We start from the raw sequence: 14,893 nt of genomic DNA on the forward strand, positions 1-14,893 counted from the left end.
GCCAGCACGAATGAGTGACAAGCCTGGAGGAGGCGGGGCTGCAGTCTTATATGGGCAGACCAATCATCCTGCACCTCTTCTTGCCCGAGCACTGATGGCGTCTCTTCTCTCTCTCTCTCTCTGTATCCCTCGCATCACCTGGCAGCTGTTTATCAGGCCAAGTGGAGCAGCAGAAAACAGCTTTCTAGCTTAATGCCTTTAGGCAATGGAAGGAGGCCTGGATTGAGCAAGATAGCAGCAGCAGACTTGCAGCAGCAAGCTATTGGGAATTGGTGGATTCCGCCCAGTGGATCGCAGTGCAACCTTGAGCAACACACGAGGGAGGACAACAAGGGCCCTGCTCCAATAGGCCCAGTGGTAACAGGGATTCCCCCCCCCCTTTTTTTCTTTTTGAAGCTCGGGTAGGAGATGCCAGGGAAAAGAGCAAAGAAGCCCCAGCGGGGGGAAGGAGTGCCAATGGCAGGAGGGAACAGCATGGGCGGTAGGGGCAACTCAGGTGAGTGCCCCTCCAGCCTGCAGGCAGCACCAGGCGCCTTAAGAGCAGGGGCAAGCAGCGGCACCAAGGGCAGCAGAAACACAACTGACCCAGCGAGAGCTGTGCTGCATGCAGTCTCGAGACACACTCTGCCTTCTAGTGTGGATGGGGAAGCCCAGCCAGCTCAAAGCAGTACCAAACCTGCAGCATCCAAGGGATGCTCTCCATAGGGCCATATGGTGCAACCCCTGGTGGGAAGAAGAGGGCCTCCTCGGGCCAGGGGGGAGGGGCATCAGTCAAGGTTTCCACAGCCTCCATGTGATTTTCTGTGCCTAAGCCTGGAGAACAAATTAATTTAATTCACTAAAAACTCTTGGTCTCTTGCTGTAATTCTATGCTTGAAACTTAGCTATGATTGGGTTATAGTTGGGAACCTGTCCATTTTCTTACAAATTTGTTATTCGATGCCAAATAGGACTCCCAATATTCAAAAACTACAACCTTCTCCTGTGTATGATTCCTGTGGAGTCCCATTAATTAGCAAAAGTTTTGTACTCACCTCTAGACTTAAATTCCTTATTATTTGTCTCCTGTCCTGTCAAACATGATTTCCCCAGCAATAAGAGCTCTTCAGGACTCCTGTGGAACGTTGTCCTGCCTGCGCTGTCTATTTCTTTGCTTTGTCCAGAGTCTGGAACAACATGATTTTTGCCCCTTCCTTACCTTATCTCTCTCTCATTTCTTAAACATAATTTTTCCTCACTGCTTGCAGGCTGTGAAAGTCAGGACTCTTCAGCCTTGCTAACCATTCATTCTGTTTTAGCCCATTCACACCTGGAGATATTTATGACAGGATTCACTCCTTTTTGCCTTGACTCTTTTGGTTTCCCCTTTATGTGGAGGACTTACATTTGAAAAACTTGTGTCAGATTTCACACCAACCCCTAGTGCTGATTGGAGGGGCATGACAAATGATTGATGGGGCTCCGCCCCTTTTGTCCCACTATGGTTCCAACATCTTCCCTCCTTCTCAAAGATGACTGGATACTGGAGCAGGACTCATATGGACTCATCTGAGTGGCTGATATTTCCTTCGGGGTCAGGACAGCCTCCTGTCCATCACAATACCTCCTGCAAAACCAGAAAATCAAGAGAAAACAAAGGCAGGGCAAATTACCTTTTGCTGAGTAACTAGCAAAAAAGAAGGCCATCAACTATCTAAACACTTCTTCTGTGTGGAAGAACAAAAGTGTATTGTGACTGCGGGTGTCAGAGCAATGGCTTGGAGCTTGCCAGCTTTTGTCTGGGGGTGATTTATTCCAAGCAAAGCAGCCTTTGGGTTTAATGCCTTGCGATATTAAAGACTTCCAGTAAAAGTTGAACCTTCGTTTAATGAAGGCGCGCACCAAAATAAAACTTTTAAAAGGCCCTAATTGAGTCGTCAAGCTCTGTTTTGAATCTTTAATTATGGTGTGTGAAGGATGTGGTAATTAAATGTTGCCAATAAATAATAAAAAGGAATAATGCAAATTAAACTCGAGAGCTCTGTTTATAGTGGAACGCAATTATGCGGTGTCCCTCTTTTTGTGAGCCAGTCTGTGGAAGCGGCGTTATTGTTCTGCCCTATAGTCAGAGCCATTGTGGAGGGAGATGCCTACAGGTGTTGGCATCAGCAGATAAAGGCATCTCCTTGGCTCTCATCCAGTCAGAACTCCACCATCATTTCCAAAGAGACGTGAAAGGCACAGCTGTCTTGCAGCTCTCTCTGAGATGGGCACTCAAGATGTTAAATAATAGAAGAATAATTAGAAGAATTCTAAAAGACGAGTGTGTGAAATTTGGAGAAGGGGGGGTCTCATTTATCTTCTGCTGCTCCTCCTCCTCTTCTCTCCCAACTCTTCCATGAATGCATGAAGATGACCCCAACGCAAGTCACTGCCTCTCATTTTCAGTTCCCCACGTGCAACACAGCTATGGATTTTGGTTCTTCCTTGCTAACGTTATTTCTTGCCCATCAGAGCACCTGGTTTTTATATTGGTGCAATGAATCTAGCCATTGTCCTAGGGCAGTGATGGCGAACCTTTGGCACTTCAGATGTTATGGACTACAATTCCCATCAGCCCCTTCCAGCATGGCCAATTGGCCATGTTGGAAGGGGCTGATGGGAATTGTAGTCCATAACATCTGGAGTGCCAAAGGTTCGCCACCACGGTCCTAATGGGAACTGTGCAATGTTTGGATGTTTAGCTGAAAAAAAATCTGGGTCTTTCTAATATCAATGCAGTGGGCCTCTCTCTCTCTCTCTCTCTCTCTCTCATGGAACATAAGAATATTTTTAAAAGTTATGCTGGAAGGCCAACTAGTCCAACATTTTGTTCACACAATGGCCAACCAGCTGCCTCTAGGAAACCCACCATTAGGATGACTGCAACAGTGTCTTCCTGCCTGTGCTTCCCAGCCACTGATATAAAGAGGCATACTGCCTCTGATGCTGGAACGAGTAAATAGCTACCATGACTAGTAGCTATTGATATTCCAGTCCTCCTTGAATTTGTCTGCTCCCCTTTTAAAGCCATTCAGTTGGCAGCCATCATTACATCATGGGGCAGTGAGTTCCACAATTCATCTATGCACTGTGGGAAGAAGTACTTCCTTGGGTCTGTCCAGAATCTCCCACTCTTCAGCTTCAGTTGTTGACCCTGAGTTCTAGTACTATGGGAGAAGAAAATCCTCTCCCTGTCCACTGGCTCCACACCATGCATAATGTTAAAGACCTCTATCATTCCTCCTGTTTGCAACTGGAAAATTGCATGATACCTAATAAAGACAGCAAGCCAAGCAGTTCGCTCAGGCAGTTTGAGCCAGTTGGTTCCTGCAGAAACCCAGTTTTAGAAGCAAAGAAGCATTGTGTCCCTTCACATTCTAAATCAACACCCTGTTTTTGGATTAGAGGCATACTTAACCCTTGCCATATCTGACACTGTAATCACCAAGAAAAAGAGAGTGCAAAGCGCTGGTGCATTATCCATCAGTCGTGACAGTGCTGATCAATTCGGTTCAGACTTGGGCCAGAATTTTAGAAGCATTCAGGAAAAGGCTGGGCTTGGTTCCCCTGTAAAGCACCTCCTGGCTTGTAATACTGACACTGCAAAGCTGGGGATTACTACGTCACCCCCTTTGGAGTCATAATCTGATTACACCAAAGTGGCAGAAAACAAGAACGCTGCCGTTTTGTGATTGACTGCTGGCAGTGTGCAGTTGAGTCATGAAAATGCTGCCCCTTTGGTTGTTCAGCACAAAGACAGTCTTTCAGGAACACTGTGCACAATCTGAATTAAAACAGTGAAGTGTGTTAGGTCTTCCCCCCCGCCCCACCACCACATTGAGTATGTTACCTCCCAGGGATAGGGTTCATCTCATCATTTGTGGGATCCTGAGCACACATGCAAAGAATCGTATCCAGTTTTCTGAACCGGAGACTAAAATTCAGGGAGAAATAGGGCTTTTGATTCTTCATGCAGTCGAGGATTACGAACGGGGACATGTGCTTATACCACACTGAGGCGTTACAGATTGGGCACCATCAGGATTTACTGCCGTATCCTCCCTGTTGTTTTGGGATGACTTTTATGTTACGATGCCTCCCCTTCATTTTACGCAGCTCCATTCTCTTCACAATCGCATTTGTACCTTCTGGGGCGGGCAGGAAGCCATTCAGCTGCCACTCCTGGAGATATTTTAAGCCTTGCTCACAGTTGGAAGAGGAATCTGTCATTGGGGAGGTCAGTTTGAATTCTTTTAAGTGGGAAAGATGAGACAGATGAAGTGTAAAAGCTCAAATTCCATGAAGGTAAATAGAACTTCCTTGGTGATTTATCCAATGCTAGCCCAGCCTAGAGGTTCTCAGCAGAGCAGAGGCGTAGCAAGGGGGGGAAGCGCCTGGTGCACTGGTGTGTCCTCCACCCCGGAACGCACCCATCTCACTCCCACACGGGGAGTGGGGGGTGGCGCCCGGTGCATTGCGCCTGGTGCATTGTGCACCCCCGATTCCCTTGCAGGCAACAGAGCCTTCTGGGTGAGGATCTTCGGGGGCTCGTCTGGAGGTCGCGGAAAGCGCTGTCAAGTCACATCTCCTTTGGGTGACCTCAGAAGTTTGTCAAGGCAAGAGATGAACAGAGGTGGTTTGCCATTGCATGCCTCTGCATAGTGACCCTTGATAGTCTCCCACCCAAATGCTAACTATGGCCAATCCTTCCATGATCTGAGAAGACCAAACCAGCCAGGGCCATCCAGGTGAGGGCAAGGGCTCACGTACATCACAATGCCCTCTTGTTCATTAGGGAACAAGAACTTTGTATCAGATATGCAATGGAAGTTTTCTGCCTCTTCCCTCTCCCCCATGCCAGCTCTTTTTTGCTTGTGATCAAAGCAGGCAGGGAGGAGAAATTCCAGCCCCTCCACTGGTTGTTTTTGCATTTGCAAGTGGCCCAGAGGAGCTGCTGTGGGTTCTGTCATTAAAAGCACATTATTTACGTGGCTGCATGTAAGTTTCACAATGGAGCCAGTGGTAACTCCACCGGGCCATTTGCAGATGTGAAAAAAGCAGATGGAGAGAGGGTAAAGCTGCTTGTCCCTACCTACTTTCATTACAAAAGGAAAAGAACTAGTCACTTGTGTGTGTGTGTGTGTGTGCGCGCGTGCGTGCGTGCAGAGAGCAGCTCTTCAGCCTCAGACAGGCACATGCTACGGTAGCTGTGATATGCATCTAAATTTGTCATGACTTCTGAAGCTTATACAACCAACTTCAGGTTGTTAAATACCTAGGGATTTAAGAGTGGAGTCTGGAGAGGACAAGGTTTGCAGAGGGGAGGAACATCAGCAGATATCTGGGGGTTTGCAGTCACCCTAAGTCCATGGTATAACTTTATAGCCTGATCTCATCAAAGCCTGGGAGCTAAACAGGATCTGTACTTGGAAATAAGACCACCAAGGAAGACTCTGCAAAGGAAGAAGAAGAAGAGTTTGGATTTATTGGATTTATTTATACTTTTCTCTCCTGCAATGAGACTCAAGGTGACTTACAAACTCCTCTCCCCACAACAGACACCTTGTGATGTAGGTGGGGCTGAGAGAGTTCTGAGAGAACTGTGACTAGCTCAAGGTCACCCAGCAGGAATGTTAAAAGAGCAGAAACACATCTGGTTCACCAGATAAGCCTCTGCCACTCAGGTGGAGGAGTGGGGAATCAAACCCAGTTCTCCAGATTAGAATCCACCTGCTCTTAACCAATATACCGCTCAATGGCAAACTATCTCGGCTTCCCACTTGCCTTGAAAAATCCCTTGCTAGAATGGCCATAAGTCAGTGGTGGATTGATGGCACTTTACACACACAGAGTGGAACATGCCTGCTCCCACGGCCACTTGGCTTCCATTGATCTCCCTGAAATGCTATTCCTGGGGGAACAGGGACTCTGAGGAACAAAAGGGGGCTTGCATCAGGAAAGGAGAATCTGTGCAAAATTGCCCCTTTTGGTTTGGAGTGGATCCAACCATCAGATCAGCACTCCTTTCTGGATCCTATATTTCCTCCACTGTACCACTTTCCCTCCAGCTAAGCCATGAGATTGCTACAAGTGTCAGTTCAGCAGCTAATGAATCCTTCCTGTGATCAAATCCATTCTGATACATCAAAAGGACGGGATTTCCCCCCCTTCCAGCGATGCATTCATCTCTTTAAAGTGAAGTTTTCGTCGGACTAGATCAATGTCAATCATGTTTATGCAAGTCTTTTGCACCAAAGAAAATAATTCTGTTTGCTGCTGCACCATAACAAGAAATCGAGTATCAGTCAAACTGTTTAAAGACTACCGAGGGATGTCTCCGTGGCCGACCTGGGCCTTCTCTCTGTCGTGCAGCAAGTGAATGAATGCGAAAGCTATTATATGCCAGTAAAAGAAGAAATAAATTATTAAAACGCCCATCCATCATCCCATGCTTTAAACCAAATCAGATCTATATAAAACTTTTAAAATATTAAATAATAAGATAGGCAGATTTTAAAAGGAAATTTACAGGGGGAAAAAAAAAGAAAGCTACAAATGACTAGGCTCCATTCATGTAGGATGACAGGAACGATTTTCTTCTTTGTTTTATTAAAATAGCTACACCCACTTTTCTCATAGCCCAAAGTGATTTTCTGATTTTAAAAGTACAATTAGGTCCCCTCTAGAAATACCAGGTCCCTGCACCTAGCTAAAGGTCCTGGCGAACAGAGTGCCTCATAAATACCTCTAGGGGGCACTCCCTTCGCCAGAGAACCCATTCCATAGGGTCAGAAGGTTTCGGGAGAACTGCTCAGGTGAGGATTCTGGCACTGTTTGTGTGGGAAACAGCTTGTAAGAGAGACAGCGTTGTGTGGTAGTTTGAATATCAGACTAGGATGGTGGAAACCCAGGTTCGAATCTCCACGTGGGCATGAAAGCTTGCTGGGTAACCTTGGGTAACCAAGCCTACCTCAGAGAGGTGTTGTGAGGAAAAAATGGAGATAAGGAGCATGGTGTCAGCTGCTTTGGGTCCCCATTGGAGAGGAAGGTGGGATATTATGAAGGAAATACTGCTGCTGCTACTACCACTACTATTATTACTACTATAAGTTGTTGTAGTATTGCTTCTGCTGCTGCTCCTGCTACTAAAATGCCTCAGATGTCCACAGTCTCATGATAATTCGGCTACTCAGCAGTAGGCTTTAGCTGATGCCAGGTGGGCTACATTAAGTGTGTTGGGAGGGAGACTAGCAGGTATCAACTTGAAAACCACACACAGCACATGAAGACATCCGGAAAGGGACACTTCTTTAGGTACATGGAACTTGGACTGAAGGGCTATCAATGTCCTAACCAGCACCTCAAATTGAAACAATCTGGGAGTCAATGTACCTGCAAGAATTGTTTGTTGGCTAGCCCCTGGTGGAGTTTGGGTTGCTGCATTCAAAACTAGCTGCATTATACGGGCTGTCTTCAAAGGTAACAAACTGAATTCATTACAGGCACAAAAGCAAATCCAACTGGCGTTTCCCCCACTAGCTGGCATTTTGGAAGGAATTAGAGGGCTGTTTCCCCCTGCCAAAGGAGGCCGGATCCTCTTTTATCACTGCACATGACCTATCCCAGAAGGGACAGATGTGTCAGCATTCTTGCCAGGTAATATCTCAGCGGCAGCTCATTAATCAGCCAGAGTTGCTAGACACCAGTGATGGTGTGGGATGGGGAATGCCATCCTCCCTGATATTATGAAGGCAAGGTTTTATTTGTTTCTCTCCTTTGTAATGACACAGTGAAAAGCTACAACTTATCAGGAACTGCCCTCTATCGTGGATGTAACTAGCCGTTTGCTTATATAACCCATTAATGAGACTCGGGATTTGCTAGGGGTCCAGGGAAAAAAAGACAGATAGTGGATTCATTAAAGCCGAATCACCCAGCTGGTTCTCGCACCTTAGCCTAGAAGAAAGATTTCTAACCTCCAATAAGGTCTCTCTTTCCTAAGCGATGGTGGCAGAGCAGGGTTGGCGGTACTATTTCGGCCAATGCCAGAAGAATTTGAGAGCAGTGCCTGGATTGAGTGGAGTTTGGGGAGGATGTGCTCACTTCTGAGTGATGCTCTAGGAAATTCCTCCTAATCTCTATGGTAAGATCATAGAGACATGGGGAAAATTCTATAGCATTGCTTTAGAAGTCATTTTCTGACCATTTTTTTTCTTCCACTCATCGATTTCTGAAGGATGGGGGATTACCCACTGCTGTAAGGTAAACATATAAAGCTGCTGTGTACTGAATCAATTTATTGGTCCATCTAGTTCAGCATTGCTGGAAACAGCTGGGCCCCTCCTCTCACTAAAGGGTCTTATCAAAGCATGGAGGTCAAAGACTTTTTTAAGAGCAAGACACTGCTCCCCACAAAATGGATGTCTCTTGAAGGGTTTTGGGATCCATCTTGTGTGTTTAGCCTGTGCAGGAAGACGGCCACTGAACTTCTCCCCTAGTCCTAAGGTGTACCTGGCTAGACAATGGGGCTAGCTAATCCCTATTGTGTATCCTAAGGTGATTTAGGCAGTGCTTTGAGCAGACCATTACTTGCCATATCTGCATCCATCCCAGCAATCAATGGCTGTTTCTGCACAGTCCAAATATCCATGGTTGAGCAAGGGAATTATCTCAGACTGGCCCAGAAGTTCGCACAGTTCCTGGTCCTAAAATGGGTTTGCCCTGCGATATTTCCCTCATCCCAGGATTTTCAAAAATTGTCTTGGTGATTCTTTTCAAAAATCCTGGGGTGAGCCCGCTACCGTGTAAACACCACCGGAGCAGAACCAGTTTATTTTTCCCTGCCCAGCTGCCTGACCTCCCCACTTAACGTTCATTCAAGCTGTCACTCAAAAACAACAGCCAATTGGAATGTGGGATACTGGCCATACTCTGGTATGCTTGCAATGTAACTACAAAAGACCTGGGCTTGCGTGAAAGAAATTGGAGTATTTCCTCCCAGTCTTCACTGGATTCCTTCACAAAACAGGCAGCCATACAAAGGGAGAAACCAGGATAAAACAGACCCGGATTGTAAGGTGCTGATTGTAACCCGGAATGATTGTGCAGTGCAGAAACAGCCAATCAGTACTCCAAAAAATACCCCAGGTATTCCCTTGGGTCCTGACAACTCATCAAGCCTCTCCTATCTTTTAAAATTCAGAAAAGCAATCCATTCATCTCTGGCTTTACTGCCAGCTTACCTTATACCACCTTGGGACCCATTTGCGGGGATAAATATTGGCCGCTCAAAGGTTCATTCTGCATAGCACAAATAAGATGTCCTGAGGACCTTAAAAAAGGTGTCTTGGGAAGGAATTCTGCACAGCTTTTTTCCCAAGTGATCCTCAGGATGCCTTCTTTATGGTCAAGATGTCTTTTTAAAAAAATGCTTTGAAGTGTACCTTTTTCCCGTAAGGAGCCTGAAAGACATCTCCTGTTTGGCTGTGCGGAATGCAGAGCTCAGGAGGTATTTTATTTTGTTATCTGGTCAGTTTCATCCTCGGCTTGCGCTCAACGTTTTGTGTGCAGTTGAAGAGATTTTCTGTGTTGCCATTTGCTGAAGGTTGCCCCAGGACATTTGCTCTGCAGGCTCTGGGTACCTTTTCATCTCAAAAAGTACATGGTTGCACTCAGCTGATACTGCTGATTTGGAAATATATAGTTTTCCTGGTTTTTTTTTTTTTAAAAAAAACATTTGAGGAGCAATCTTTGCAGCTACCAGACATGCATAAGAGAATCTTAGCAGCTTGGACAATCAGACATGCATAAGAGAATCTTAGCAGCTTGGACAACTGCTTTACCTTCCATTGAGAAGTACTGGGTAGACCTGCCCTCTGCAGATCATCTTAGTTTTTCTGCACAGTAAGGATCAATGTGACACGATTAGGCTTTTTTTTTATTTGCCTTCTACATTTGTGAAGAAGCCAGAATCAGTCTAGCACTGATGGACACAATGCATTTAATTTAATTTTAAAATATTTAAAATATTTCAGTTCCTTTCTGTTAAATTAGGGTAAAATTTATAAACTGTAAGGAAGAACCAATTTAGTCTGTCTTAGAAAATCTATAGTCTGTCTTAGAAAAATATGTTAGTAGGGATGTAAATTCCACCACCATAGAATTCTACATGCCGGACCTTCTTTGTTGTAGAATGCTCCACCTGGGTCCTATTGCCTATACGGCCCTGTCCCCCCCCCCCCCCCGCCCCCCATCCATTTGAAAGTTTGAAAATAAAAATACAATTTGACATTCAGTTTAATTACACAAAAATAAAGGCAGCTCTTAAAAATGAATGACAAAGGCAGCACTTAAAAACCAACGATAATTCTCATATTCATTTGGGACTATTTTCTAATGCGGTAGCATACCATTTTCTCGACCGCTGCACGTCAACTGACCGTACGGACGTCTTTTTTCTGAGACAGAGTACAGTAATTTATGGTGATTCATCAATTAAAAGTTTACAAACTCTTGATGACTCAGAGAACCAGAGCTAATATTCCACAGCGCACCAAGAATTTTAGATCGAGTTTCACTGTACAAGTTACATTTTTTTTAAAAAAAGTGTTTCCCCAAATAGGTCTCTATTTTCTCTGTGCTGCAGAGAAGGTTAGTTGAGGTGAGCAAGCAAGTGTTGGGAGACGGCTATTTGGGGCTCCAACTCCCAGAGGACTGTTGTGGCGCTTAATGTCTTGTGATGAGTCTTGCTGGAAGAAACGCAGATGGACCGGCATTGCTTAGAATAGGGATGCTTTGCATTTCAATGATTCATCTGCACATGCGATCCAGGCTCTAACTTTGGAGCCCTATGGGAATTATGCACAAAACCTCCTTTCTCATACTGTTATCTGTGGCAAGCATGCCCCCAAAGGCTGCTAATGATTTCACAAACCCAATGCCACGGTATTGTTGGAGGTGATCCGCCCCGACCTCCTCGGTCGAGGGACTCTTCTGCAAATCCTCACTGACACACAGCATGGCCCATGTGCATCCCACACCCTCACAAACGAATTCCCTTCAATCACAGAAGCACCCAAAGAGAGGTGGGAGGAAGGAATAAGAACATCTAGTCCTGAGTGGGTGGAGGGAAAGGAATGAATATAGCAGCAGGTAAACTCTTTGCTCAGAGTTGGTACAGTTTTTATGAACTCTTTCGGAGAACTCTCAGGAAACAACGTACAGTGGAATCTCGGTTTTCATTGCCGTCAGTTTTCGTTGGTTTCAGTTTTCGTTGATTCTCTCAGCTAAAATTTTGACTCGGTTTTTGTCGATTGCTTCGGTTTTCGTCGGCTTTTGTCGGCGTGCGCACTAATTTTGCAATGAAAACTGGCGACCCATGCCTCTCCATTGCTTGCAAGTGGTTTCCTAGGTTTTTGTTGGTTTCAGCTTTTGCTGAGGTTTCCCGGACAAATTACCAACGAAAACCAAGGTTCCACTGTATTGTCGAAGGCTTTCATGTCCAGATTCAACTGGTTGTTGTGGGTTTTCCAGGCTGTGTGGCCGTGGTCTGGTAGATCTTGTCCCTAACGTTTCGCCTGCATCTGTGGCTGGCATCTTCAGACACTGGACACAGTGTGTAACAGACTTCTCTCTGTGATACACCTCCGAAGATGCCAGCCACAGATGCAGGCGAAACGTTTGACCACAGCCACACAGCCTGGAAAGCCCACAACAACCAGTCTCAGGAAGCAGTTCTTTGAGCTATGTAAACATATATCGTGAACCAGGATTTGAAACATTATTCTGATCTGGATGGCCCCGAATTGCCTAATCTTGTCAGGTTTTGGAAATTAAGTAGGGTCAACCTGGTAAGTGCTTGGATAGAAGATCACCTAGGACAGTGGTTCTCAACCTTCCTAATGCTGCGACCCTTTAATATAGTTCGTCATGTTGTGGTGACCCCCAACCCTAACATTGATCCAGTTTACAGATGGAGAACACTGATGCAGAGAGTCTTAGGCGACCCCTGTGAAAGGGTCATTCGACCCCCAAAGGGGTCGCAACCCACAGGTTGAGAACTGCTGACCTAGGAAGTCCAGGGTGGCTACACAGAAGGAGGCAAAATTACCTTCAAAACCATACCAGGTCTCAATAAGTTGACTGCAATGACTAAACATTCTAGCACCAATTCCAAACACTTCCAATATCTCTAGGTCGAACAAAAATGGACCATATATGCTGCATAGGTGTCAAACTCGCGGCACTCCAGATGTTATGGACTGCAGTTCCCATCACCCCCTGCCAGCAATCTGGCAGGGGATGATGGGAACTGTAGTCCATAACATCTGGAAGGTTGCGAGTTTGACACCTGTGATATATGGAAAAGAAAGAAGAATGATACTTTGAAGGTTACAGAGGTACATGATTGTCTTCTCTTTGCTTCCTGGACATTTGGGGATGGAGCCCAGGAAGCTGATGGTTTGGGAATGGCAGTGATCTCAACAGGGTAAAATGCCCTAGGCTCCACCCTGCAAAGCAGCCACTGTCTCCAGGGAAATTGATCTCCAGGGAAACCACCTTTATAAACAAACTTGTTATCTTTTGACTGAATCGTGGTGTCGTTCCTGTAGGGTATTTGCTGATGCATGAAAGACTGGTGTCTATTTCTCCTAGGGACACCCCATTTTGGAGTAGTTAGTGCAAAAATCAGACTTTGGGCCAAGCCGCAGGATAGCCCCCCTTGTAGGATAGAGATCTTTGAATGTGGGGGTGTTTGATATCTGCCGTTCGCAAGCTTTTGCAGGGAGGAGGGGACGAAGCATATCAGTGGCTGGATCTGCAAATAAGGAAATCAGGACCAACGCGACACTGGCTGCTTTTTCAACATTTGAGCAGAAGCCAGAATCAATCTAGCACTGATTAACCCAATGCAGGGCCTTTATTAATAATCAGCACAATGCGCTTAGCATGACACATTATGGCACTCAACGTTTGTTATTTTGCGCCGTAAAGCCAATCACTGGGACAGATAAACAATCACTGGGTCAGATAAACAAGCAACCTAATCACGCAATGTTAAAGGGACTTTTTCCCTCTCAAGAAAAGTTTTGTGTCACTCCCAAGTTTCCTTCTAGAATTCCAGAGTGCAGTTCATCCAGTGAAGGCGAATCTTTTGGTAATAGAGGTAAAATGTTCAATACATAGTAACTCTGGGTTATTTCACTGTGCTAATAAGGTCGAAATCCTTCAGTGAGAATTTATTCCAGATGAAAAACTCCAAGAAGGTGAGTTTCTTCTGCCCTGAAGAGATCGAGGTTCCCTTGCTTAACAGCTGCAGTTAATCGGATGTGAAAAGGTGAGGGGGAAAGGTCTTGCATAAAGACAGACAGCAGTCTAACAGGCACAGCTGTCCCCATTGCTTCCTATCACTCCTTGAATTGCTGCCTGTTGAATGTTGCTCAAACTGGCCTCGTCAGTTCCAGTTGGGGAAATTTGCTGAGAACAGAACAACTAGCAAACAGCTGGTAGGGGATCTCCTCAAACGTATACGTAGGTCACTCCCTTAAGAAATCTGCTCAGAACCATAATTGAAATGGAAAGGGGCACAACTTTATTAAGGGATTAAAATAATTAAAAATACATTTGCAAGCACACAGAAGGTAACAAGTCTAGGAAATACAGAGATGAGTTATAGCAGGAATAGAATGAGGGCATTTGAAGGATGATATTTACTGTTCCAGAAACATTCCAAGCAGAGCAGGAGAAACGTCCAGCACTTCTAGCACAAAAAACAACGTTGGGCTCAAGGAAGAAGTCCAAATGCAACTTGCCATGGGTTTGGGGCAGCATACCCTGTTTCCCCTAATATAAGACATCCCCGAAAAATAAGACATAGTAGAGGTTTTGCTGAAGTGCGAAATATAAGGCATCCCCCGAAAGTAAGACATAGCAAAGTTTTTGTTTGGAAGCATGCCTGACGAACAGAACACAGGAAAAATAAGACATCCCCTGAAAATAAGACATGGCACATCTTTGGGAGCAAAAGTTAATATAAGACACTGTCTTATATTCGGGGAAACACGGTAGTTCTTTTTAATGTTTATATGGGAAGAGTGTTCCGTTATATGAGGCTACACCTGAAATGCTATGACCTAATTTACCACCTCATTGAGAACTAGGTCATGTAGCCATTCCCCCTCCGACATTTCCCTACCCATGCAATTACTGTCATGGCAACTCACTAATATATATGTTGCAAGTCTGCCCACCACTCCAGTTCCACCCGTGAGCAGCCCACCTGTTCCCTCCGGGACCCTGAGGAGCAACCCTTCATTCTAACGACCTTTCTGCACCCCAATTATCTATAAGTCCTGCCAAGTGGCTTCCAGAGCCTCTTTGTCCTATTTTACACTGCTGAAAAAAGACTTCGTTTTGGCCCTTCGGGGTCTTAAAATCACGTTCCAAATTGCAAGGGAAAGAGAGAGGGAAAAAGAAGGAAGACAAAGCAAGGCAGATGAATTCATTACAGAGGATGCTGCTCAATTCAATTAGTTCCAGTGCCCTATTTAACATAGATGATTTATCTACTAGGCCGAAGCCTGACTGCAGATCACACTGTGGGCTCATTATCTCTCTGTTAGCTTTGCTGGACCGACCCTTCAGATGACACCTTGAATTACCTGCGAGGCTTGTGGTTGAGTTTTCTGGAATCACTCCCTGCTCATGTGCTGCTTCACAGGCCAACAGGGGTGGAGGCATAGGGAATGGGGACCATGCTGGCATGGACCAGAGGTAGAGCTACCATTTGCCCTCTGGTCCCCAGGAGGGATGGAAGGCATAGGGTTGCCAGCTCCAGGTTGGGAAAATCTTGAAGATTTGGGGGTGGTACCTG

This window comes from Sphaerodactylus townsendi, linkage group LG06, assembly GCF_021028975.2.
Source record: "Sphaerodactylus townsendi isolate TG3544 linkage group LG06, MPM_Stown_v2.3, whole genome shotgun sequence".
NCBI lineage: Eukaryota > Metazoa > Chordata > Lepidosauria > Squamata > Sphaerodactylidae > Sphaerodactylus > Sphaerodactylus townsendi.